This window comes from Amphiura filiformis, chromosome 15, assembly GCF_039555335.1.
Source record: "Amphiura filiformis chromosome 15, Afil_fr2py, whole genome shotgun sequence".
Classification (NCBI taxonomy): domain Eukaryota; kingdom Metazoa; phylum Echinodermata; class Ophiuroidea; order Amphilepidida; family Amphiuridae; genus Amphiura; species Amphiura filiformis.
In genome coordinates, this window is record NC_092642.1 from 47,260,923 (window position 1) to 47,288,305 (window position 27,383).

The window sequence follows — 27,383 nt, forward strand, 5'->3', positions numbered from 1 at the left end:
TCATTTTGGGTGGGCGCTTATTTTTAAACTTGTTTAATTTTTCGTAAGGGGTGTTTATTAGAAACACATTGTATGTTATAAAAAGGTCCTGAGATGTTCTAGTAGCTTTTCTAATGCAGAAAATGTATTGCAAGTTTACGCAGGACTTGAAGCTATTTCACTTTATCGACATCTGTCACTTCAACATTATTGGTACCCCTTAGCAAATTAAAAATACCCTGGGTAGGCGCTTATTGGGGTATGGACGATTATTGGAACGAATACGGTATCTTGTGTTTTGGATTCCCCCCCCCCCTTGAGGAGAGCTGTTGAAGATTGGTTTATTTTTTTTCAAACATGATTTTTTGGCCTATTTGTAATATTTACATGTCCCAACTAGTACCAAAAAGGAATCAGCCAAATTTGTTGTGTTTGTAGATCAACAGATCCTGTTCAACATTTTAAGTCATAATATTTATGATTTTATTTCCTCTGACAGAAGGGCATGTTAAATATCCAAAATAAACAGTAGAATTTCTTTCACTTTTCATTGTTATTTCAGCTCAAATGGACAGAAACCCTTCCCGAAAGTTATTACTAGTATTATTTCAGCATTTTCAGTATCAAAGAGGAAATCTAATAGTTGAAGGAAAGCGTACATTAAGGCTTTTTATAAGGGAGTGCTTTATAGCTGACACCAAAAGCATTTGTCAATTGGTTGATGCATTTACACTTGGATATTAATCTCTATTTCCAACATTTTTATTGATAATTTTGTTATGAAAACAGCAAAAATCACATGTTTTGTTTCTTGTGTATGAAATACGTTCATGAACGGGTATTACTTGTTGCTCGAGAAATTGGTTCACATGAGTGCATGAAAATAGGTTAATAAATGCGTATCACTTGTTGAGAGTAAAATTGTACAAAATAATGCACTTGCGCTGATCAATGTTGATGCGTCTAATTCACTCCCCCCTTTGGGGCTTGTGCATTAGACGTATCATCAGCGTGCGTGCATTATTTTGTCCAATTTCTCTCTTAACAAGTAATGTATACACGTTCATTTATAGGTTAATAACAGTGGCGTGCATCCGTGGCCGCCCCCACCCCGGGGCTGAAGAAGAAACAATTTTGCCGCCTTCCTTAAAAGCCCGAAAAGGTTGACCCAATTTTTTCACGGTCGTTTGAAAAGTGAAGAGAAAAAAAAACACAAAAAAAAAAAATCGCAGTACTAAGTTGTTGATGCGACTAATGCACGAGCCCCAAAGGGGGGAGTGCATTAGACGCATCAACAAGTGCATTTTTTTATTCATTCTTCAGGCAGGTTGATCTATTTATATTTGTTTCTATTTTATTTTGTTTATCCTGTTACCATGGCAACAAAGATCTCACTATATGATGATCTGACATGTGTTTACTTTGTTTGGTCGCAATAGCATCTGATCAATCACATCAATAGCATAGCATCGTTTGGTCGGCAAAAGATCCTATATCTAACATGGTTAAATTTTTTTATTTTTGCTTGCAGAAAATTTTGTTTTAAACCAAATAATACCATAAGTGTTGAAATTGCTTTGTTGCAGAGGGCATGTTTTCTTCAGCTGATACACTTCAGTTTCACGCATGTCGACTGCATATATATATGTCTTCTAACTGGCATACCTGCAAATAAAAAAAAAGACACATTTACTTTACAGTTTTCCCTCAACAAATACCTCTCTTAGTTGCAGTCTTGAAATTGTCGGTCGCAACACATAGTGGTGTACAGGATTGGAGTGTCTATCGTCTCAAATAACACGGGCGACATCATTATTTTAAGTAAAACAATGAGGCGAAAAATAATGATGTCGCCCGTGTTATATGAGACGATAGATGCACGACAGCGGCTAAAATAATACCTTTATTCCCATTCTTAAACACTTCAATTCAAATAGAAATATCATAAGTAATTTTAATCAAATTAAATCCTACATTTTACAAGGAACTACCGTACCTAGGGCTTAAAATCAATCAGTCCCGTTGTTGCTATGCGCCTCCGATTGGTTCAATATCGTGTCATATCACACGGATAAGAACCAATGAGATTGCAGGAACGTTCTCAAGTGTTCAAGAATTAGCTATATCCTATAGTTGCGTTCCTTTTAAAGGTCCGTAACCCGATCGACAACATCATCCCCACTGATTTTTGTCATTGTTTTAAATGAGTTTTTGGTATCACAAAATAGCTTTTATTTTTCTCATTCCTATCCTGAAATTTGACGCTTGTAGGTTAATGAACGCGTATTACTTATTGCTCGAGAAATTAGACAAAATAATGCACGCGCGCTGATGTTGATGCGTCTAATGCACGAGCCCCGAAATGATTCTCGAGCAATAAATAATACAAGTTTATTAATCTATTTCATACACGAGAAGAAAAAAACACGTGATTTTTACTTTTTTTATAAAACAAATTATCACTAAAAATGTTGGAAAACAGAACCAAATATAAATGCATCAACCTGTCCGAAAAATGAATCAATCCTACGCGACGCGAACGCGTAGTGCACAATATACAATCAATGCACGTTTCGTACTTTTCTAACAGCTTTGCTGATTGGCTGCTTTGATTTAGGAGTGTATGAATCCAAGTTGATGTATTTCCGGAGAAATCAGAGAATTCATGCCAAAATAGCTTCCCTGGTGGCTACCAATTTCTGGAATTCTGGACAGGCTTATCGTAGATAATTAGTCTCCTCAACAGCTAGTTTGGTTTTGCGTCATTCACATTGTGTGAAAAGAGCGAAGCAGTAGCACACTAACTGCTAAGGAGACTTCCGATCGACGACGATAGCATAAAGCTCTAAAAATTTTAAGATGGCTGTAGTCGGCTGTGTGGCGCAGTTGGTTAACGCGCTATGATTTGGTGCAAAAGATACCCGGTTCAATACCCGGTAGCGGCAGGGTTCTCTAGCTTTCATCTTCATTTTCAACCCAAACTTTTTTACATTCATTAGAAATGTATATTGCAAAGGGAAATACCTTAAACTTCATTCTTAAACACTTGAGAATGTTCTTGCAATCTTATTGGTTCTTACCCGTGTGATATGACACGATATCACACACTTTAGCGTGTGCGTGTCGACGCGATACTTGTGCGTGTTGTTTGAACCAATCGGAGGTGCATTAGCAACAACCGGACTGATTGATTCTAAGCCATAGGCAGGGGTAGCGTTAACTCCCGATCGGGGGTGAATGACCCCTAAATAAAAGAAAAGCTCTGACCCTCTACTTTTGGACCTTACTCCTACTGCAAAATATTTTTCACCCCCGAGATTTAGTTTTCACCCCATGTATTTGGATTTTCTGCAAGCTCTGGAGTAAAAAACACGGGAAAACAACCCGCGACTTTCGGGCCTTAATGCTACCCCTGGCAGGCCCTAGGTAATTCCTTGTAAAATGTATGATTTAATTTGATTAAAATTTGGTTTATTTATGATTAATATATTTATCTGAATTGAAGTGTTTAAGAATGAGAATAAAGGTATTGTTTTTAGCCGCTGTCGTGCATCTGTCATCTGAAATAACACGCAACATCATTATTTTCGCGTTCGTGTAGGATTGATTCATTTTTCGGGCGGGTTGATGCATTTATATTTGGTTCTTTTTCCAACATTTTTAGTGATAATTTGTTATATAAAAAAAGTAAAAATCCAATTTCTCGAGCAATAAGTAATACAAGTTCATTTAGAGGTTAATAACTGCGCATCGGTTATTTGGAGGGCATTGTGAAAAATCTAAACATTTTGCCTTTGGAACCGAGGGATATTCCGACATATTACCGATGCAAAGTTATTAACCTCATTCATAACCATCACTGTTTAATCTCTTCATCTTACAAAGTAACACAAAATTTTGCTCAAAAGTTTATAAAAATAGAACTGATGATTTTTACATCTTCCCTTTCCAAAAATCGATCAGGCTAAAACATGAAGACCAATAACAAAAGTGCATATCACAATCTGTGCAAATATGGTAGCGCGCAATCCAAATAGGGCAGACAGCGTGCGCGCAGTTTGTTCGACGCACAACAACACGTGAATGCCGGTGTGCGACATTGGAACAATTACGCATTTTGCGGTCAATTGCGAGATATTCATAGCCTCATTAATATACGCGAAGCCTGTAATCCAATCAAATTGCGAGGTCATTAATAACTCACAATGACTCCGGACGCGCAACAATGATTTCTGCGCGCACGTGCGTGTATAAGCTACGCGTTATGGCAACGCACATGCCTACGCGATGCCGTCGCGCTTCTGTGATTGGTAGCTCTTGTTGTCGGTGCGAATGTTATATTCGCCTGGTTGATTTTTTTGTAGGGTAGGTTACAACAATGATTAAAACTGGTTATATTTAACAGCATTTTTTATGGCATAAAATAACATAAAATGCCATTTTGATTTGTTCCAAAATATTAGATAGGACGGTAATGAATGACAATAATAATTGTCGGGTTTTGTTTTGGGCCGAGGTATTTTTCCTCTGGAGCTACCGCTACCTCGGAAAAATACCTCAGCCCAAAACAAAACCCTCCGATTTCACACAATGACCTCAAAATAGATGGTGCGCAGTTATTATTGTCTAATTAATGACCTCGATTTGCGTTTTCACAAATAACTAAATGTAATTGGATCGCACACATCACGTTTACTAATGAGGTTATGAATAACCTATAATTACTAGTAGCATATTCTTTAAAAAAAACAGTTGCTCGGAAATGTATGTTGTCCATCTATGTGTTACGACCAACGAAGCTTTTAAGCTTTGCTTGAGCCTGCTCCCATCAGGATTCAAGTGTGTCCACTCCGACCGACTGGTTAAACAAGAAAGATGTGGTTTCTCTGTTCAAGTACACTTGAACTGTGCCATTGGATATTATACCACATGTTGCCAGTATTGATTTGATCCCTAATTGTGCAGTTGGAAAATCTATATATTTTACTAATTTTGCTCGTCCAATAACTTGTAAAGTAGGAATTGATATTTCTGGTCATTTTGGAGTCACTTTTGTTTATCCTGTTACCATGGCAACAAAGATCTTTTAACACTATTTTTTTAACTCCTAAACAAACCATTATCACTACAAAATAATTTTTTTTTAAGTATTTTTTTTTTCATTTTGTCTGCATATTGCCGATTGTGCCTGATGGGTCTGAATAGGTTTTGTTGCGCAAAATTAAATGAAGCTCTATGAGGTATATATGCGATTACGTTTTATTCATAGAATTATTACGAGCATTGCACAGTACCAAGAAGATGTGTGTGAACTGTCTGGTCGCAAACTTGCAATCATGTGTCAATATACTGTATGTGACCATTGTAGGCTTACACAGTTGGACCGCTATGTGAAATCGGTTCCTGAGGGTAAGAAATCTCAGATTATGGTCCTATTCAGTTCTGAGTTGTGGCCCTTTGAAGACCTTGTCCAGCTGCAGTGTACAATCATGAAGGTCAATGAGGTTCACACAGGGCTAAAAATTTGGAAGGGCAGAAGTCAGATCCTACAATTTTTTTAAAGGATGTCCCTGGCAATTTCAATTTTATGTTCTAGAAAAATAATTATCAAGCACAAATCATGGCTTTATTTCAAACAAACTCATATTGACCATAAAAACAACCAGCTCTATACATGTGATATTAAAATTCTTATTAAGTTTGGTTTGCCATATACTTACATCCAGAGTATCATTTGCAGAATTTCAAAGTGGTGTTTCTCACATATTGATGCTACAAACTCTAGTCTATGTTGTTGATATTTTCCAACCATGTAGTGAGGGTCTACTTGTAGCATGGGCCTGTAATCACAATTGAAATAACCAGCAATTATTGTTTTAAGTACAACTACATAAGCTACTCCCATCAAATGATGTGATGTGAATATTTGTCTTCCAAGAACATGATCAACCTCTGAAAGCCAGTAAAGAAAAATATGTCATTAAGGTTAGATATAGAAATCTACAGTTTGAGAAGGGCATCAAGGCAATTTCTCAAAAGTGAAGAAAACACACACAAACATAGATAGATGATTTTATAATGAAGGGGCAGGGCTGGGGCACCGACGGCAACTTCATTAGAGGGCAAGGCAAGTGACCGCCTTGGGTAAAGGGCATATTTTGAGGGCATTACGGCAGTGGGGTGGGCACCCACGGCAAAATGCCATGGGTGCCGTGGGTTAATTCGAGGGCTGGATATGATAATACATTTTATAATGGTACATGAGGCACCATTATGTTAAATGTACTGCACCACGCCATTTATTTTTATATCATTGGTAGGCACGACTGTACATGGTGTCATTTCAGCTTCATTCAACAGCTCATCATATATAGCACTAGCAGCGGAAAAGCAAATATGAAGCCAGCGCTAAAGTGTTGCTGGATCACCGGGTAGTTCAGCTCTACAGCGAGGAATTCATGGTTAAGTCTTTGGCTAATCTAAGAAATGGATCCTTTGTGATCGGTAGAATGATATTTTAGTGTCCAAGGGCTAAAAAAGACAAAATGAACAATATAAGACAGGGTTCGAGGTTTGAGGACGGTTTCACTGCCAAGTGTGAAAAAAATATTTACATGTAGGTGTGAAGAATACTTCTAAAAATGAGCATATAGTATTTCTAAGGTAAAAATGTCTGAATTTTCAATTTCTCTAACTTAGAATACTGTATCTTAAGTCGTTTTTGGGTTAAACATGGATTTATGGCAATTTTTACTGAAAATGACCAGTTTTAGGTGAAAAAAAATTCACCATTAATTTTTAATCCCTAATATTTTCTACTATAGATAAATGTTGTCTTTCTCTGTTATTTTGTATTACCTGATGGTTTATTTGTTCAAATAAAACTGTTTTTAATTGATTTCTTACTTCAAGGTTTTTTTTTAAATAAGTGACACGATCTGGTCCATGGGGGCCAAAGGCGGCATATTTGAAACTGAGATAAAAGTAAAAATATGGAGTAAAAAACAATAAAATACATAAGAAAATAGACATCAAAACACTTCATAACTCTAGAACCAAGTATGCTAGACCTTTGGTGTTTTCAGTAAATGATAGCCTATTGTATGGATAATGTAATAACTACAGTAACTCGGTTTTCAAAAATGCCTCCTTTGGCCCCCATGGACCAGATCGTGTCACATATTATTATTTTCTTCTAAAATTTCCCCCACCCCTTCTGACTGCTCTAGATCCGCCACTGCTCCGAACAGAGTAGATTTCTTTTTGACTGGGGTGTGAAAAAAGTGCCTTGACGTAAAGTGAATCCAGCACCTTTTGGCATAAGAATAAGTATATGGTACAAAAAATGTTGCCATTTACCATTGACGAGTCATGAAAATATCGGACGAGCCAACGGCGAGTTCGATATTTGTATGACGAATCCGATATGTTATGGTATCATGCGAAATAAGCCATCCAATATTATCATTATTAGGTTTTCTTAACTCCTAATAACCCTGAAAACATAATAATGAAGTTGATCGGTGATTGTGTTCTAAAAGCTTCAGAGTGGATTAATGAATTTGCTTCCGTCCAGATAGCCAAACAAAGAAACAAACAAAGAAACAAACATCCAGGCAGGCAACCATTTGGATGATAACATAAGCCCCACATATGTGGGGGACCAAAAAGACATGGCAAGTCAGTCTGTCCGTTTATCATGGTTTTTCCCCTCACCTGAATCTCAAATTCTTTTCCTATAGGTAATATACTCTGACAGCATACTGAGGCATGTCGACATACCAGGTGTTTTGGTCATACCAACTGGAGGAGGCCACATTGACGATATCAGAGAAGGTGTGAATTAAAAAAATGTATTTTAAAACATTTGCATTAACCGCATAATATGTGACCCCTCGGCACAACTGAGCCCTGAAGTCGCCAATCGACATGTTTAAGATATACAACCAAACTATTCTGCTTCAAATTAGCCTTAAGATGATGAATAACGTGTCTATAGTACTTGACATTTAAGCAGTGAAAAATCAATAAAACAGTCAATAAATCCTTTGTTTCCTATTGTTTATTGTTAAGTTCGATGGAGCATATCTCAATAGTGGCACTGGCGACATCCGGCTCAGTTGTGCCGAGGGGTCACATATGAAGTATTCCTTGTTTCATAAATTGTTAAAAACAATGTGTTCAAGTCTCATTGAAATCCCTTTTTGCACATTGGAGAAATGTTAACCAAATGTTAACCTTCGGTGCCATAAAATAAGAAATGATCTCACTTGACCTTAAGGGGGTACTACACCCCTGTGGTAAATTTGTGACTATTTTTGCATTTTTCTCAAAATTAATAACACACTGGTAACAAAAGTTATGCATATTATTGGGGCAAGGAATCCAATTACTACACTGAAATTTCAGTGACTCAAGATGAGTGGTTTAGTAAATATGATAGGAAATGAGGTACATCCTAGCGGTACCTCGTTTTCTATCATAAGTATTAAACCGCTTGTCTTGGGTCATTGATATTCCAGTGTAGTAATTGGATTCCTTGCCCCTATAAAATACATAACTTTTGTTACCAGTGTGTTATTAGTTTTTGAGACAAATGCAAAAATAGTCAAAAATTTATTGAGGGGTGTAGTACCCCCTTAAATAAATAACAGCTTTTAAATCCAAATTTATCACTAATCCCAAGTATATTACACCTAAAATGGATGATCACAACATTTTGAGGCAGGATAAATTCAAATGGTTGTCAGTTAAATGGAATTAACATTGTTTAACTTAATAAATTAAATTAATTAATTTCTAACATAGTCAAAACAAATTCTTTCTCTATTTCTGGACCCGAAGTTGTGCGGTGCAGGTCCTTGAGCGACGTACCTGTGGTCGTCCTCCACGTAGGAGGAAATGACCTGGCAAATGGGAAATTGCCAGATGCTGCAATTAGCAATACCAAAGTACTTATGGCTGCAGTTGAGGAGATATACCCAAGAAGTATTATAGCCTTGTCGGCCATTCTGCCCAGATTTGACATGTAAGTAGCAAAAAAACTTGGTAAAATATCTCAAATTCACAACTGCTAGTGGAAAATTCTTGTAAAAATTACAGCCATTATGATCTAGTTCAAATTGTTATTGCTTTTCATATTTGACTCTCACCTGCACACATATTGATGTTTTTATATACACAGCGATGACAGACACGTGTCCAGAATGAACTGGCTGCAGCAAGAGCTGTGCAGTTCTCAAGAAAACTTCACGTACTTGGATTTGTATGATGATGATTTAGAATAGTAAGTACACCCCATTCACAATGGCAAATTTCCATACATATTACCAATAATTGTGCAAAATTTCATTCAGATTCCCTCAAAATATGTCCTTCACCCAAGGCAGTCACTTGCCGTGTCCTCGAATGAAGTTGCTGTCAGTGCCTGATTTGAAACAGCAAGCTTAAATGTTCACAGAATGTCAATGAAAATGATAAGAGTAAATGTTGTCTTTTTACAATGCCAATTTATAGGGGTGTTAAGGAAAAACTTATGGGTATTTGCCCTTATGCAATTTTAATGATATCCGTATGTGATAGATAAAAAAAAAAAATTCTCACCTGTGTTGAGATGTTCATGCATCTAATGCAGATGCCCTTATAGCTCTATCTGCCATTCTTGAGCGCTTCTCACCACTGCAGTCCAGGTAAAATTTTCAACATTCTCGCATTGCTACATGTCGGTATGGTTGCTGGAAGAGGTTTGGTGGAAGAAGTTACAATGGTTAAACTCTGCAAACTAGATTAAAGCAAATGCTAATAACTTATACATGAGAAAAAAAACACTTATTTTTATTACCAAATTGCAACTAAAGCTGTCGGAAAATACTAATGTTAATTCAATGCATTGAAATCGAATTGAATTAAAATTAATTTTGGGAGATTTTCGATCATTTCAATGCATTGGAATTGAATTGGAATCGAAATGATTGGGCTTGGGCATGAATTGAATTGGATTGGAATTGAAATCATCGTGAGCAATGAAGAATTGAATTGGATTGGAATTGAAATCATGTTGAGTGATGAAGAATGAAGTGAAATTGAAATGAAATTCAGCTTTGATTTCAATTCAGCATTTCAATTCACAAGCTGAAGCAGATGTCTGGGATTCCAGATCATTCCACCTGTAAAAAGTGCCCTTCCCCGTTCTGAATTCTGATACACTGCCACGTCTATTCACACAAGTGACATTTGCACACATTAAAAATTTAGCATCAATAGATGGCACCATATAACATGTATAATGAGACCACCCCCAACTTGCCAAAGATCTCAAACTTAAAGCCCCTATTTTTCTCAAGCTCCTAATTTTTATGCTCAAAACTTTGTACATTTGAACAAATTGTGAGAAAACCATTAAAGAAAGTGCTCATATCTTTGAAAGCTTTTTTCACACTTTTTCAAAAGCACAAGGATTTTGGGTGTAAAATCTTAGGAGGAGCAGGAGACAAGCATGATGCTATCTAATAGTATCAAAACCTTGATCTTTGACATCTTTGAGGTCAGTGTGGGGACAGGGTCCCATTATCCATTGTACCACACACCTTAAGTTTAGAAAAGAATGTGCATGGTGGACAAGAAGTTCAGATAAATATTAGGAAGCCAGTAACCTAAGAACTAATAAGTTCCAAAGTGTCATAAAATAGGACCCAGATGTCAAGGATCACTTGCATTGTTTGAATGTGAAAAGTGACTTAAGGGATCTAAAATGAGCGTTTATTGCGTTTCGACAGTATTTTTTGTGGGACATGAGAGCACCTCAGACCTATCGAATTGCATTCTGAATACGAAGCATGTCTTTCTGATATCAAATAATTTTCATTTTTTGAAAATCACAATATAATACAAATTTTATGACAAATTATAAAAATTTGATATTTTTCAAATTTTGATATATAACAGTACTCGGTAAATTATATAAATCTAATGACATATTCTTAAAGTGTATGTAGCAGGGAGGAAAAGCCGACGGTCAGTTGAAAATTTTGTTCATTATATTGAAGATATCGAGTTTTTCCCAAAAGACCTAATTTTTTGGGAAAAAATCCATATCTTCAATACGAAAGGTCAAAATTTTCAATTGATCGTCGGCTTTTCATCCCACCTACATACACTTTAAGTATAAATCATCAGATTTATAAAGTTTACTTCAAGTACTGTTAAATATCAAAAATATCAATTTTAATGATTTGCTATAAAATGTGTATTAAATTGCGAATTTCAAAGAATCAAAATTATTTGATATCAGAATGACATTCTTCGTATTCAGAATGCATGGTTCGCATTTTTCTAATATTTGCTCTGGTTGAATCACGCTGATGACTACGACTGTATGAATTGTATGAATATATGATATACTTACAAATATTTCCACATATTTTTACAGCAAGGACGGTATCCATATGTCTCGGTATGGTTATGAGATTATTGAGGATGTTTTGGCTGACAAGCTACATTGGTTGCATTCAAGTAGAAGAAAGAAGCAGATAGAGGAAGAAAGAAAAAAGAAAGATTACATTAATCGTACTTTATCAAACAAGGTAAATAATAACCATAACACATATTTACATTATTAACTCACATTCATAACAACTACTGAGAGGCAGTGTACAAATTAAGTGGTAATCCGGGCGTCCTGACACCCAGATTTGCCATCGGACAACCAGAAATTCACTGCTGGTTATCCGTCGGACACCCCCAATTTTGTCACCTTCGTGCAGTATTAAAATGCTAAAAAGATTTAGTCGCAATATTTTATGAAGTTTACTTATTGGTTATGTAGACCTTTGGCTTGTGAGAAAGGGACTTCCCGCAAGTTGAAGGTAGTTAGCGGGCTGGGTAGCGGGTTTGGACACTTGCATGAACTGCTCAGTGGAAAAACAAAATGTAGAGGTAACTGTCCACAAGCACCTTTATTGGTGGGCACAATGAGTATAGCACCGGTGATGATGATGAGGCTTTGCCTTCGACATCAGCCAAAAAAGCTACTGACCGTCTTTATGACCAGAACAAAAGAGATTTTGGATTACCAAAATATCAAGACCTAAATTGTGACACGATCTGGTCAATGGAACTAAATATTTTTCTTTTTAATCAGAAAATCAGAGTACTCTGATTTTGGGGGGTTTAAAACTCTGGAAATCAGCTGACTCTGCCAAAATCGGAGTAGTTCGCAGGTATGCTAATGTTACAAATCATGATTTATTTCATTTTCATTCCAATGCCTCACATATTGAATCAAACAACTGGAAAATGTTGAATCTTAATAACGACCATAATTTTTTTTCCTTAAAGGCTTCAATCATTCTCTAATCTATGGTTTGACAATTATGACAAAAGGTCTTGGGTTCTAACAGAATAGATTGTATACACATCATTCTTCCTGGTCACTTAGGGAATAAACGATATGAATTTCTGTTTTTACTATCTTAATTTTGCGTCATAGATGACGCCCTTACCTTTGACTGCATAAAGGAAAACTAACTTTATCATCAAACTGATGTTTCTTAAATTTCAATCGTTTATAGACATACTTCTTCAAACAGTAAATTTGTAAGGCAGGTAATCTATTATATAACTCTAAATGAAGCAAGATTTTTCATCATTTTTTTGTTAAAGGGAAAAATGCAGCCATCACCAAAGTGCCGGAAGACATTTATTAAACCGAAGGTAAATAAGAAGAGAACAAAACCAAGAAAACAAAAGGATAAAATCACCAGATACGTTGCCAAGTAAGTAAAGCTTTATCTTTGTTTCAAAAACACAAAGATCATGCACCAATTATTATGTATTTGTTGCAGCATTTGGTATTTAGGGGTTTGTTTTACTGTATTTATGCGATTATATGACTGCTATGTGTTAAATTAAAACAAGCTTCAATTAATCCTTTATTTTGCTATTGGAAACCACATACATAGAGGAATACTCATATGAACAAGAAATTATTAGGGGGGTATGGCCACCTTTGAAAGGCCATTGAAAAATTTTCACCACAGTCCATCAAGGTGGACTCAATGGCATCATTACCTGTCTGTTGTTGACGTGTGAGCCCTCATACAAAGTGTCACAAAATTAACATTTTACCATTTAAGTTTACTTGTGATGCAAGATGACTACCCTCTTAGCTAATGAATCCCAAATCCAATGTCACCCATAAGAAAATAGTGAAATATGCATATGTGGAATGATTGCACAAATGTTAGCTATGGTCCTCTTCACCTGATCTAATATGTATATTTATAACATACCTCATTCCTATTTGATCACAGGGATTGGTACCCTGCTGGTGACATGCAGATGTTGGATGGACCCAATGCCAATGGAGTGGGGTCCACTTCATACTTAGTGCCATATGGCTCTTATAGTTACAAGGTAATGAAGGTGTGCAGGAAATTGAGGCCATAAAAATGCAGAAGCAACAAATACAAATTTGCTTATTTCTCACAAACTATGATTGCTTACAGAGATGAAGCTTTCATCCAGAATTCTCTTGGACGTCTTCAGCCCCAATAACTGGCACGTGGGGGCGCTGTTGGCTATTCTGAGCCATTGACACCAGACGGTGACAGTCGGCTTAGAAGAGAGTTGTACAATATATTTTAAATGAATCAAGAACATATGAATCAATATTATTCAATATGGCAACAGAAACAATTAAAGATGCCAACCCACATGCATAATCTTGTTACATGTATGGTGATGCCCATGGGTAATGTGGGTATTAAAATAAGTGCCTTTTAATTATTAAATAGCCTAAGATGACTGTTTAAGGCCTACTATTTTCTTATGATTATACTGAAATGATATTCTTTAATTACAGAGTACTGTCGTAACTGGAGAGGTTACCATGGGCAGAAATTTGAAGAAAACAAAAAAGAACAAAGCCCAAAAGCTGGTCAGCACCAAAAAAGAGGTACGTCTTCAATGTTAAACTCAAAGTAAGCTATGGAATTTATAAACTTCCACTGCTTTTTATCGCTACTTGTATAGATTGTTACAAAACCACATGACCAAAATCATGTACCATATCGTCAGCCTGCTACGCTAATTGCCTAAGTCATTATTTGTAATTATGATAACAAAGAACAAAATGTGGTTCAAGCATGCATTAGTTACATTATCACCCTAATTATTTCGGATTATTCCCTTTCATTTGTATCATAATCATTTGTTCTCGTGACAAGATTGGTGAGTAAATATGTTTAAATCCATGCTTGAACCATATTTTGTACTTTGTTCTCAAAATTACAAAAAATGACTTGGGCAAAAGTGTAACAGGCTGACGAGATACATAATATCTGCAACATTTGAAAAACCAAAAAGGGAATTAAAATTATGTTACAATAATTGAATTTTGTAAAAGAATATAATGGAGCACTACAATGGGAGGGTGAGTTAGTGCACCGGTAGTTCCCTCGCTTTGAACCACTGAGGTCCCGGGTTCAAGCCCTGCGCAGCCCAAGGACTCATGTGCACTTGGTTTATCCCGATTCCATGCCCGCTCTCGCAGGTTTTCTACGGGATCGCCCGTTTCCGCCTGCTTTAAAAAAATTGGTCATTAGTTGTTTGGTTAGCAAAAACTTCCTTCACCCAATGGAATTTGGGGGGCTACACAGATAATTGGTGGATGTTACTATCTAAGTGCGGATAGGTTTGTGCTATTCCGGCTGCACAATGCCTAGTTGATGCGATCTGATTGTGACGATTCACCATGGCAGCAAAATTACAGCGCTTTGAACACTCTGTGATCTACGGTAAGGCGCTATATAAATACCGAAATTTATTTATTACAAAATGGGTACTTCATTATCATTTGATTTTGTAAACACCATATATTTTTACTCACTCAACATCCCATAGTATACTTTATGTAATCCTCCCTTTAAATTGCAGAGCAACGACGAAAACATCGAAGAACTCGTCAAGAAAATATTTGGCACAGAAGCCACAGATGAAGCAGGCTCTACTGAAAAGGAAACAAAATCAGAGGAGAAAAACACAATATCTGTTTGTGGTAAAAACAGTGCAGGTAAACATACTCAAAGAATGGATAAAAAAACATTTAAATTCCCAGCAATCATAAAGTCAAATAAAATACCACAAAGATTTGCCTAATGGCACACTTGGGCTCCTTTGCCTTGTGGTAAATTTCATGTCCAAATAGAGACCTCCATCCTCTGAAATCCCAACAAGAATTAATGTTCCGTGCCCTTATTTACTGACGGGGATTTTACTGGAAGGCACTCTTAAGATTATGCCTAAAATTCCAATTAGATGAGCCCATAGCACCATTCTAAGGTAAATCTTTACGGTATCATTTAACGAATCAAAAACAATACAGACTTAGGCTGTGTTCACATTACACAATGTGGGTTCGTACCTGGGTAGTAATGTGGTGTTGATCCATATTGAATCCACACTGATTTCGCGTTCACACTACCGGGCTTATCTACATGGAAAGTGGGTTATAAGATAATCACCCCACAGAAGCGAATAGCGGTGACATAGTGGCGGTTATCGACCTACGCCAAATACAGAAACATAGGCTATTTATTTGGGATTGCCCGTAACACGGCCTGTCTGATCGTACAACAAGTAATTTATATAAGCTTATGTTGAGCATACAGTAGACTGAAATATTTTTAGTCATGAAGTAAATTCCCAGTGTACACAGTTTTTTTTTTCCATTGATGTACAACATCTCGGTCTGTGCGATCATGGCAACTTCCGGTATTTGTGGAGTCGATCTGGATTGACATTATATTATCCCGGTTGTTAATCAGTGATAAACTCACACTTATTTGTCATGCAGGGAACTTTTTTACGCACCATGTTGTTTTCATTCTTTTGGATGACTTGGCTAAAAAAAATTGCCTTTTTATTCGGAAGTTCTTTTGCGGCTATCAACATAAATATCATTAATCTTCTTGTATTATTGAGTGGCAATGATTATACTGGACATGAAATAATCCTGAATTAGACGATCTTTAGCTTGATTTAGTTGTTGAAAGGGATTCAATCATGTTTCACCATTGTACATCACTGATTAACAACTGGCTTCCGGCGAAGCTGCCCTCATGATGTAAACCACAAACACGACAGAGACGCATTGTTGTTAATCTGTGATGAACAACTGTGAAACATGACTGAATCCCTAGTCACGTCCACACATTCTTGTTTTACCATCTTCATTCCAGAAACAGAAAAGACAGGAGATGAAGCAGATGAAGCAGCCTATGACAAGGAAAATATTGAAGAGATAGGGCAAGATAGAGAAGAAAAGCTAGTAGGAAAAGGGCATAATGGTACAAGAAAAAGTGAGAAAGTAGTGCTTTGGGAAGAAAGAAAGATAAATGAAAAAGGACACCATGGGGGTGGAGTGTCTGAAGTCACTGATTTGACAAAACAACCAACATTGCCATCAGAAGTACCATTTTTGAGTAGAATATCATATTTAGGCAGGTGTTATCCCACACCACGTTCCTTTGATGAAGTCTATCTTGATTTTAATAACCAAATTGTCCTTTCCAACCCAAATGAATGCAAATTTATGCCTCCTTCAAATGACCTTGACAAATATATTGACGTAATGAAAAAGAAACCGACACCATCGTTGGTCAAGCTAGCTTACGGAACATTTGATCTCAAAGGATTACAACAATTCAGGCGCATTGCTGAAGAAAAAATAGTTACCTATGATGTCCGAGCAGAACAGTCATGGTTCTCAACACCACTGAACCTGCAATTTAAACCTGCAAAAGAAATTGAACAGAGTGTTATTGACCGGTTTCAGAAGATTCTGAATGAAACTCCCCCAATGAGTCGTGTTTCATTAGGCTCTTTATCACCAATTTTTGTTGAGGATCTTAAAGACCTACCATGTGACAGGTGGTTGAGTGATGAAACTATCTCTCGTATTTCGGAAATTATAAATAAACAAAATTCAAACACTGATTTAATTGTTAATTATAATTTTATGAAAGAAAAGGAGTCATTTCCAAACACTTTAAAAAATAAATATGAGCAAGGTGACAAGGACAATTTTCAGTTAATTTTGATATTCCATGTACTCAAAATCCAAGGCAAGACATATTTACACCCCGTCACCATGAACAATATCACATACCAACAAAATCATTTCACATTTGGTGTATATAACATTAAAAAGAACAAATTCACCTATGCAGATCCGATGGGGGGTCCAATTCCAGAAGGGTTTCAAACAGATTTTAAATCAATTTATGAAATGTTTCATCAATCACCACCATGTTATAAAGTATGTCACCAACAAGATGTATTTGGTCAACACTCAAAATGTGGTACAGAATGTGCACGCCTATACCCTGTACAAGAGTGTAGCACAATTTGTGGCGTTGCAGCAATCATTGGCATATCAATTTGTGCATTTGACAGACAAGGATTTAGTACAATAACATCAAGAAAACCATTGGGGAAAAGTAGATATGCACATCTGAGACAAATTTCTAATCATTCTCGTTTATTACGTCACACCATAATAACCTGGCTTATTAACAACGATGTTGACTTGAGATATATACAAATTGCGCAGATGCCTGTCCAACCTCAAATGTCATTTTCCTTCTCCCAAGCAAAATCAGAAAAAAGTAAATCCTTAAATAAGGTAAACGCCACCAAAAAAAGTATCAAGCAGTCATTACAAATCGATCCGGTTACACCTGCCCCTTCAACACCTGCCCCTTCAACACCTGCCCCTTCAACACCTGCCCCTTCAACACCAGTCCCTTCAACACCTGCCCCTTCAACACCAGTATCTATAAAGTTACAGTCAAAATCACCAAAAATGTCAAAAAACTTTAAACCCATCCCATCATCCAATTCATTTACTTCAAGAACAAGTAAAACATCAAATTCACCGATCCAAAAGCCTGTAGGATTTGACACACAATACATTGTAAAAATGGTAAAATCGCATTGCATTTATGTTGTTAAAAAAGGAAATGGTAGATACATTCGATTAAGAGTAATAACTAAATCAGGCAAGTCCCTAACGAAACATTTTCCCTGTACAGATAAAGGCTTTGATGACAATGATTGTGTTCAATCTGTAAATTCATTTCTCAAAGACAAAACTGCATTTAGCAAATGGCTGCAACCAAAAACTGCTACAAAAATAAAATTTGATATAGCACATCTCAAAAGTATGGTAAAATGGAATCAATTTCAAGTTGAATCTATTCATAACCAGAAAACAATTCGTCTCAGGGTTATAACAATTGCAGGAAGGAAACTAACAAAGCGATTCCCTTGCACTGATGAAGGATTTAATGACAGTGATTGTGTTAAAAAAATAAACTCATTTTTATCAGACAGACAAGCTATAGAGAACTGGTTAACAGAATGGATATATATTTGTGATTTGAATGATGGCATAGAGACTAAGAGATACTTGGATAAACTTAATTTTAATTACACAAAAGAAACTAATTTACTTCAGAAAGACATAATTCCTATATATGATCAGGACACACTTTCAGTTTCTGTTACTAGTCACCCAAAATGGGGCAAAACCCATCGTACTGATGAAAGTTATGACACTGGTCAAATTAAATCAAATTGTGGTGAAATTTCACTAGTCAATGTTTACATAAGATGCTCATCAAAATCGCCAGAATGTTCAGCAGATTGTGGAATGGCACTCAAAGATCTAAGTAAATCTTATATAAATTACATACCTTCTAATTGCCCAGGTTGCCACATACAATTGTTTCAAAATTCCAAAACATGCTCCTTGTGCAATGAGACAAATACTCAACATTGGCATTCTATTGCTGATCAAGATGCTTGTAGAGCTTGTTATCAATATTATAACAAGCATGGAACATGTAGGAAACAAAATCTCTTATTAAAACAAAAACCAAAGTCAATAAATTCAACTCATTTAAAATGCAAATGGCAAATGAAATTGGTGAAAACAAGCATCATGCCAAACAAATGGAAAGTTTTCCACCATACCAATAACAAAAACTATCACAAATCTACAGAAAATCCAACACAAATTAACAAAAGACCACCACTCTCAGTTAGGGATGAGTGGGATAAACTTCGATCTGCAACCAAAACAACACCAAATCAAATTGCTAGTACTGAAATGCGAAAATCATCATTGAAGGTGATTAATACCATGGAAACTACTCGTGATCACTTACAGCAAATAAAAAGTAGATGCGAAGTCATCGACAAGCATGACATTCAAGAGGGTATTGGAAAACACCACACTATTCGAAACATTCGATCAGATTGGCGTCAAACTGAACTTATTGTAGAGAACAATTTTAAAGATGTAATATTTTTTCAGAGGGGTGACTTATGTCTGGATCGTCAATATCATTTAATATTAGCAAGTGAACAAAATCTGGTAGATTTAGGTTTATTTGGAAAAAGTATTATGGGTTACGACATCAAGCAAGACTTTAATGATGCCCGCTTCAAAACAGGGTTTCTTACATATGCTGATAAAGATGGCTGGGGCCGTACCGGGGCAATTACTATATCAAATATTGAAACCGAGTATGCCCACAAACTACACCTTGAGTTAATTATGGCAAATATCCCATGCAATGACAAGTACTGCAACCATGACAAACAGTTACATGTTTTTGACGATAATTGTGGATTTTTCTGGATCAGGCCATGTGCTATTTCATCCCCCATCAAACCTGCGATCCAACACGACAAAGCTATTGACATTAGAAAAGCAGTACAAAACCTTTCCCTTAATTCAAATTTGTGTAACTTTCATGCATTGCAAGCATTCAGGAGATTTGTTCGAGATAACCCCCAAATGCATGTAATTATTAGACCATTGGAAATTGGGTTTAAATGTGTTATGCGTGCATGGGATGTTAATACTACAAATTCCCTGATCACAGAATACATCAAATTTATCAGAAACATTTCCAATTCTCTTCTTGATGATGCCAGTAAAGATAAATTGATAACTTACTTAGAAAGAAATTGGTTCTGTTCATTGTGGAAAGATACATTTACTGCGAGTACAATTTCACAAATTCCCATTCCAGAAAGGACAAATCCTCTTCTTTACACAAATAATTTGACTGAACGTCGCTTTCTAGATGTGGACGTAACAGAAAACAACAAACATCTCAATAAGTCTTTGGCTTCAATTGTTTGGAAATTTATAGACCGCACATTAAGAAGGGATACATACAGAACACAATCATCATGCCAAAAGCCTGTTGGCCAAAAGAATAAAAAATTGAAAACATGCCAATTGGCAATAGATATTCTTAACAGTGGGCATATTGTATTTGATGATGATTGGGAAGTGCATGGTTGGATTCTAGTTAGAAAAACAAACACACAAAGCAGTGAGCCCCAAGACTTACCTGATTCCTACTTCTTGGGATCTGATGGTGACATTGCAGATGCCTCCTCCCAATCATCGAGTCAAACCATTGCAAACCTGAAGAAATTGGAGCAACAAATACATTCAGAACATTCTTATGATGTGACTACCAAATGCAAGAAAATAATATTTGAAATGTCTCAGTTAGCTTATCATATCTTCAGAAATGAATTAGCAAATCATCTTCCATCTTCTATCCTCTCAAATCACACAAACCTTGACCAGTTTTACTTTGTCAATATTTATTATTGTATTTGTGCATGCCCTCAGTTTGTCTTAAAAGGTCAGCATCATATGTGTAAACACATACTTGCTTGTATTGCCCATATATATAGAAATCAACTGCCAGAATCTGCACACATAGGGAGAACCACAAATTTGGAGAAAAAAAGTACCTCCCCTCATGAGCATGAGCAACTTTTGGAGAATGCCAAAAAGGTTGTACCCTGTTGGCCTGAATGCGAGGAATCGCCTCATACAGATGATGAGGAGTCTTTTTTATTACTGAAGAATTTATTGCAAGAATCACATCAGGTGTTGATGGATGCAAAACCAACATTTATGTTGAAAGAGCTAAAATCATTAAATCCATCACAGGACAAAATAAAATCCTTTCATGGCAGTCTTCCAAAACGAGCCCCGCATAATTTAGGTTACAGGAAAGCTCATGGTCCTTCAAAGGAATCCTCTTATGTTTTAGTTGATAGTAATACTAAAGAAGAGCAAGATCCATATAAGCCAAATGTCATTTTTCCATCAAATGCTCGACAAAGGCATGGAGGGCGCCAGACTGGCCGAAAAATTGTAAGATCAGCTGGCAGAATGAACTATAGTAACATTGTTACCGAAGCATTGACCAAGATGTCAATATTGGCCAAAAAATCAAATAATCTTTCACAAAAATCAAACAATAGTGAACTTACCTCTTCACCCGAAATGTCATTTGACTTATCCCCTTCATCACCTGACAGTGCATCTGTGAATAAACCCGAACATCAAAGCGTTGGCCATCAAAGGAATCTTTCATCACCCAATAATACATCCTTGAAAAAAACAAAAAATCAAAGTCTTGGTCGTCAAAGGAAAGTGATTAGGTCTCAAAGTGCAGGGAACATCATGTGTTTCTACTGCATTTCCTCTGGAAAGGGATCAAAGAATCTTTTTCGTAACCAAAAAGAATTAGATGAGCATATAAAGCGTTCACATAATAAAAATGCAATAGTATGTGCACACTGCTACAATTCAACCAGCAAGACAATATCACAATTCAAAAATGAAACTGCATTAAGGCAGCATATTGCTACTTATCATCAGCCTATACCAGCAATAAATATTTCAAATATTGAATCGCAGGTTGATAATATCCTAATAAATTCAAGTAATAGCAAATTGAATCAATTAACCACACCAGGTCTTCAAAATCTTGCAAAGCGAAAGCTTAATAAATTGACACTTTCCAAGAGAAAACTGTCAGCCAATGAATTAATAAAGACTGAGGCAGCAAAGAGGACAAAGTTGGACATCCTATGCAAGTCGTGTCAATTGCCAACAGACATGTCACAGGTCAACTGTTCACAATGCAACATGCCAATGCACATGAAGTGTTCTAGTATAACTGCTGATAATAGGCAAATTTGCAATGACTGTGATTTAGCACTTACATTACTAAGCTTACAAAACACTGACTGAGAATATATCTATGGATGTTCAATTTATTATTAAGCTTTCGCTTTGCAAGATTTTGAAGACCTGGTGTGGTTAATTGATTCAATTTGCTATTACTTGAATTTGTTATGGATGTTTATATATGTACATATGGATGTTCATATGTACATATATACATTGGTACATTGTAAAACAATTTTGTGAGGATTGTATTAAAAAAAATTATGATAGCATACATGTACAGGTACTGACCTGAGTGTCATTGCATTTGGAGAAGCCTATGCCTCATTACTGTCAGGGTGGTCTGAGGACACACCATGAGGTAGGGATCTAGCTTTGCTTTTGTGACCAAGATTTTAAAGCAATGTAGCGAACAAAAACATGGTCATGTGATTCAATGACAATATGCATACAGCTGGGACCATGCTTCAACTAAAATTGCATCTAATAGAGGGTATCACGTACCCTAGTCCTGCTTGCTAATGCTAATCATGACTAACAATGGGTCTATCAACTTTTGTGACATTAACTTGGGTGTCCATAGACTATGCCATAGTCGATTTTTGATAAATAAAAATGTTATTAATCATGATGAACGCATTCAGTTGAACTCGAAATTATACTGATATTTATTACATCAAAATAGTATGGTTATGAAAAAGTTTATATTTTATTTGTGATAGTAAAAGTAACGTATACTTCAATACTGAACAATTCTAATTTTAGAATCTGCCACTTAAAAATCGACTATGGACTTCCACTTTTTACCCCGGGACTTCGTTCTCTAAAACACACTGTCAATCACACTTGTTAAATCAATAAAATCTAACCATAAGACTATAAGCATGGTGGTACAATACGCGCTAGATGCGTATGTTCATCCACCAACTTCCGCGCCAGCACAAAGGCGCCGCATTCCCTAGATAGTTGTGTACCATGTATAGTTAATGGTACTAGTACGTGTCGGAAGGATTTAAAAAACAACAAGATCTGTGCGACCAATCACAAGCCAGATAAATTTAAAGATGCATTACATCATGGGCAATTTTAGTAGGCCAGGAATCCAACAATCTCATCCATAGAGGCTCATAGACTGCCGTGTTAAGCATGTTTTACCTTGCTCAAGAAACACTAGCCACGAATTTGCTCACGGATGCGCTCGCATTCGTGAGCAAATTTGTGGCTAGTGTTCTCGAGCAAGTTTTACCGCAATCCAAAGTCAGTAACTCCACTTGGGAAGCTAACAAACAGAGGCCGTGTACGGTGACTGAAAAGATCAGTTGTGAAAATCTATCAATTGTGCACACATTAATTAAATGTAATAGCCAGAGTGTGCACAATAGGCAAGTGGACTACGGAGAAGTCTAGGGTGTCCATAGATGTAGTCTATCTACCGGGGGTAGTGCTGGCTTCAAAATTTAAGGGGTCCGAATGATTTTTGTTGGACTCATTCAGCCCTCCAAAAGTCAAATTTAAGGGGTCCAATGGGAATTTTAAGGGGTCCGAGTCCGACTCTGGATACATCACCCACTAATATTAGAGGTTACGATATGCTGGACATGGGGGTTGTATATTATGCATTTTACATCAACAAAATACAGCGTGCAATAATTATGAGCCTCCAAGGGGGTAAAATTTCCAGCCAGTATGAGTATCCATTACGATAAAAATATTGGCCAGCCCATCCATTGGATAGGCAAAAGACAAAATCCTATCTTTTATTCTCATTCTTATTCAGTTTTAATGTAATTTTTGCGAGTAAAACTGCCTTTTTTCAGAAAAAAATAAAGTTACTTTTGTAAGGACATCCCAGTTGTTTGAACGAAACCATCACGAACATCTAAGCCGCCGAATCGCGTTCTTAGTTCTCGCACGTGTATTACGTGAACACATTATCGCGTCGTGCAATCACCGAGGAGCAACAAGCCATGACTAATAAGTAATATCACTATCAACTAGTCTATTTTAGTCTAGAGATATTTTAATATGTAACACCAGAAAACCAATCAAATTACATGAAGACGCTCATTTGGGCTCTAAGGATGTTGCATCCCTATGTACCGCTGTAAGACTTCAGGTCCATAGATATCATTATGTTTATGATAAAGACTGAAGTCTTGCTGGCAGGACTACTTTAATGGTTACACATGTATTGTACTAGTCTAGTCATGCTAGTACCGGGTATGCATTGCTTGCATGTTGTTGTTTTTTGGACTGCTATACTTCATCAAAAGATCGTCCTATTTAACTTGAGATTGACCCAAACATGCTATAAAACTAGCGGCTAAAAACTAAATTTATAATGTAATGTTTATTTTTAATCTCACCTGTCAAAATGTTCAATCATAGCAAAAATTGGACACACGATTCGGATCCATACACTTTCCAACAAAACGCTAATTGATTTCAGCAACAGGTGCAGCATGCAGCAGGTCAAACTGCAGGTGAGTCAGACTCGAGGGTGCAGTGTACTTGTAAAAAATGTAGACTCAAATTTTTTTCTAATCTTTTTAAAATATGAAAGATATAAAAGTCTTCAAGTCTGATATTTTATTTCAAGCACAAAAATACTTTAATGTAAAATCTGCATGTTTAAAAATAAAAAGTAAATGATCAAAAACATGTATGTGCGAACGAGTATCATAGAATTTTCGATATGAATTATGGGATAGACCATTTATGAACTCCTCTGTGGAACTGTGGGATAGCATTTTCGATGAATATTCAATAATTCAACTTTAATCTCGGTTCACGCCCACATGCACAAGATGCACCATGCATGCCAAACAGAAGGGTCGCGATAAGCACTATGCAGCACATTCGTACGTACATGTACAATGTATGTATATCGTCGTGTGCATGTACAGTAGGTAACTTGATTTCTGACCAAGATTCTGCTTGCTGCATTGACAGTACAGGTCAACTCTAGAGGGCAGCAGTTGTGAATTTCCAGCGGGTGTCACACGCGGTTGGCAAATTGTAGAACAGAATACCTGAGTGGAAGAAGGGCCCAACTCCATTTTTTTACAAAAATGAGTTAGACCCAACATTTTATTGCTAGCAGATTGTTCTTCCTTGTGTGTGATAGATGAGCCAAAATCCACTCTCCAAATAGTCTTCCAAGTTGGCTACACTAATCACGGTTTTCATCAGGTGCTCATGGGATAAGGCCTCCAGTTTAGGCCGAGGCTCCTTGGCTTCTTCCACAAATATTTGGTTAAAGAGGAATTTTGTCCATCCATGAAATCTGCTTTTCACTACAATAAACTTTCTTGCTAACAAATTACATGCTTCTACTTGTGCAATTAATGGATAAATTACCAAATTTCTAGCTATTTATAACACACCTGCTTACGGAACTGGCACTTGCAGTATAGCCTATTAGTGGAAGAAGGGCCCAACTCCAGCTCTTATTAAGACCTGTACCGTTGCCATGGAAACATCATATAAAATTTCGAATGTATATAATATTGGTTGTTCATGTATTAAATGTCCCCTAAAGATGAAAACATTCTACCTATAAAACTTTATTAAGTTTTTTCTTAATATCTCAAAAACGGTTTTGATGGAGTTGGGCCCTTCCTCCACTCATGTGTTCAGTTGCATCTGAGACGAATACGGTAACTTGTTTTCTAATTTTTGGAAAACACATTTTCCAATCTTTTTCATAACCAATTAGCAAAAATAACATATAATATGAAAATTATGAGCTAATTTTCACCTTATACTAAAGATTTTGAATGCTTAGCATCAAGCAGTTATTGTTAACCACATGTATGCACACAACACAGGGGCACTCACAATAGGCAATTGACCCGTACTGGTAGCGTTGTGTTGTAGATATAGGAGATGAACTAGTTAGCGTCATATATCAAAAAGTATAAAAGCTATGATTTTAGTAGGCCTACTTGCTGTTTCAATTACTTACATATTCTTTTCAAAATATCTGAATTTTTAACCCGGTACAAGCTTTAATAACGGGGGACCATATATCTGTATGAGAAAGGAAATCTATATCTTATCCAAACTTCCGTGTTAATCCATTGCACATTTTGCTTCACCGGGCCGCCCTGACTTGGTCGTATTTGCAAGCGGGGTGTCACAACCATAATAGGTACATATTTAGTACTTTCTGTCAATCCAGTATGGATTATTCTGTACATGTCAATCTTTAAATTATTAGCATAGTCCTTATAATAACGGGGAACCGCCTTGATAAGTAAATGATAGCAAACCAGTGAAAAATACTCCAAATCTTAGTCAGTGGAGCTCCGCCCGTACATGTCAATAGCGTCATTATCGATTGGATTGGGCTATTCCAGAAAATAGATGCACCTATAGAGGAGTTCGGATATCACTTATAGGTTTCATTATCATTGAGGTATAGGACTTTTTATTTTTTCGGAGGAGAGCAGGTAAGGCAACTACTTGATTATATTTCTACATGTTCATACTACATACTCTGAAAATTTTAGAAAATTCGCACGAGTCCGTTTTTTTAAATCACATTTAGCGCCCTCAATGGGCAATCTCTCCATAGGGCTACATGTAAAGACCAGCTATAGACAAATGGCCCTAAAATAAAACGGACTCGTGCGAATTTCCTAAAATTTTGCATATGATGTAGATTTAACATCTGGAATGTAATGCAAGTGATGTTGTTGCTGCTCTTCTAAATTCATTTTTAAAATGTCCGCCCCAGACCAAGGTGGATATATCCGGACTTTTTGGCCAGTCGTGACTGTTGGAAATCCAGACTTTTAAAGTGCCCAAAGGCAAAAAAATCCGCCAGAAAAATAGTTTAAAATCAGAAATCCTGAATTTGAGAGCTCATTTTCAACATTTCCGTGATTTTTCCTTCATTTGATTGGATTTCCAAGCTTTTTCCAGTTACATTGGCAACTGGAAATCCAGTCGTTTTCAGAAAGCAGACTTGGAAATCCGGACATTTCTTTGATTGAAAATTTACTCCTCTATAGGGGGTGTGCCCCTATTTTCTGGAATAGCCCATTACTCGACCGTAGCGGACAATTCGATCGCTCATTAATACCAATATCAGCAGTAGATCGTTACTTCATCAATACCAATATCAGCAGTATAATTTGATCAGCTCGTAATCGACGGGAGTGTTAGGTTTTTATCACTACGCCGCAGTAGAATTCATCTCGACCTTTGCAGGACTTAAACCCAATTAAAAGCTATTAAACCAAGATAACACTCATTGAAGCAGCTCAACTGATTAAATCAGATCTTCTCTGGTTGTGCACAAGTGTCTGTTTTACATGTGCGA

The 27,383-nt window shown here is 36.5% G+C and overlaps 1 long non-coding RNA gene across 3 annotated transcripts; it reads right to left on the bottom strand.

The window, feature by feature from the left end:
• Positions 1–1,216: 1,216 nt before the first annotated feature.
• LOC140171741 (uncharacterized) lies at positions 1,217–22,196 on the bottom strand. 3 transcript variants are annotated; one of them, XR_011861634.1, is made up of 8 exons: positions 21,352–22,196; positions 20,409–20,485; positions 16,714–16,772; positions 14,867–14,983; positions 11,384–11,471; positions 9,583–9,713; positions 5,700–5,819; positions 1,217–1,644 (listed from the first exon to the last, which is right to left on the bottom strand). It is a non-coding gene; the product is annotated as an uncharacterized lncRNA (long non-coding RNA). The 3 variants fall into 3 exon arrangements; XR_011861636.1 differs by having other exon boundaries at positions 9,583–9,760; XR_011861635.1 differs by having other exon boundaries at positions 14,867–14,986.
• Positions 22,197–27,383: the final 5,187 nt, after the last annotated feature.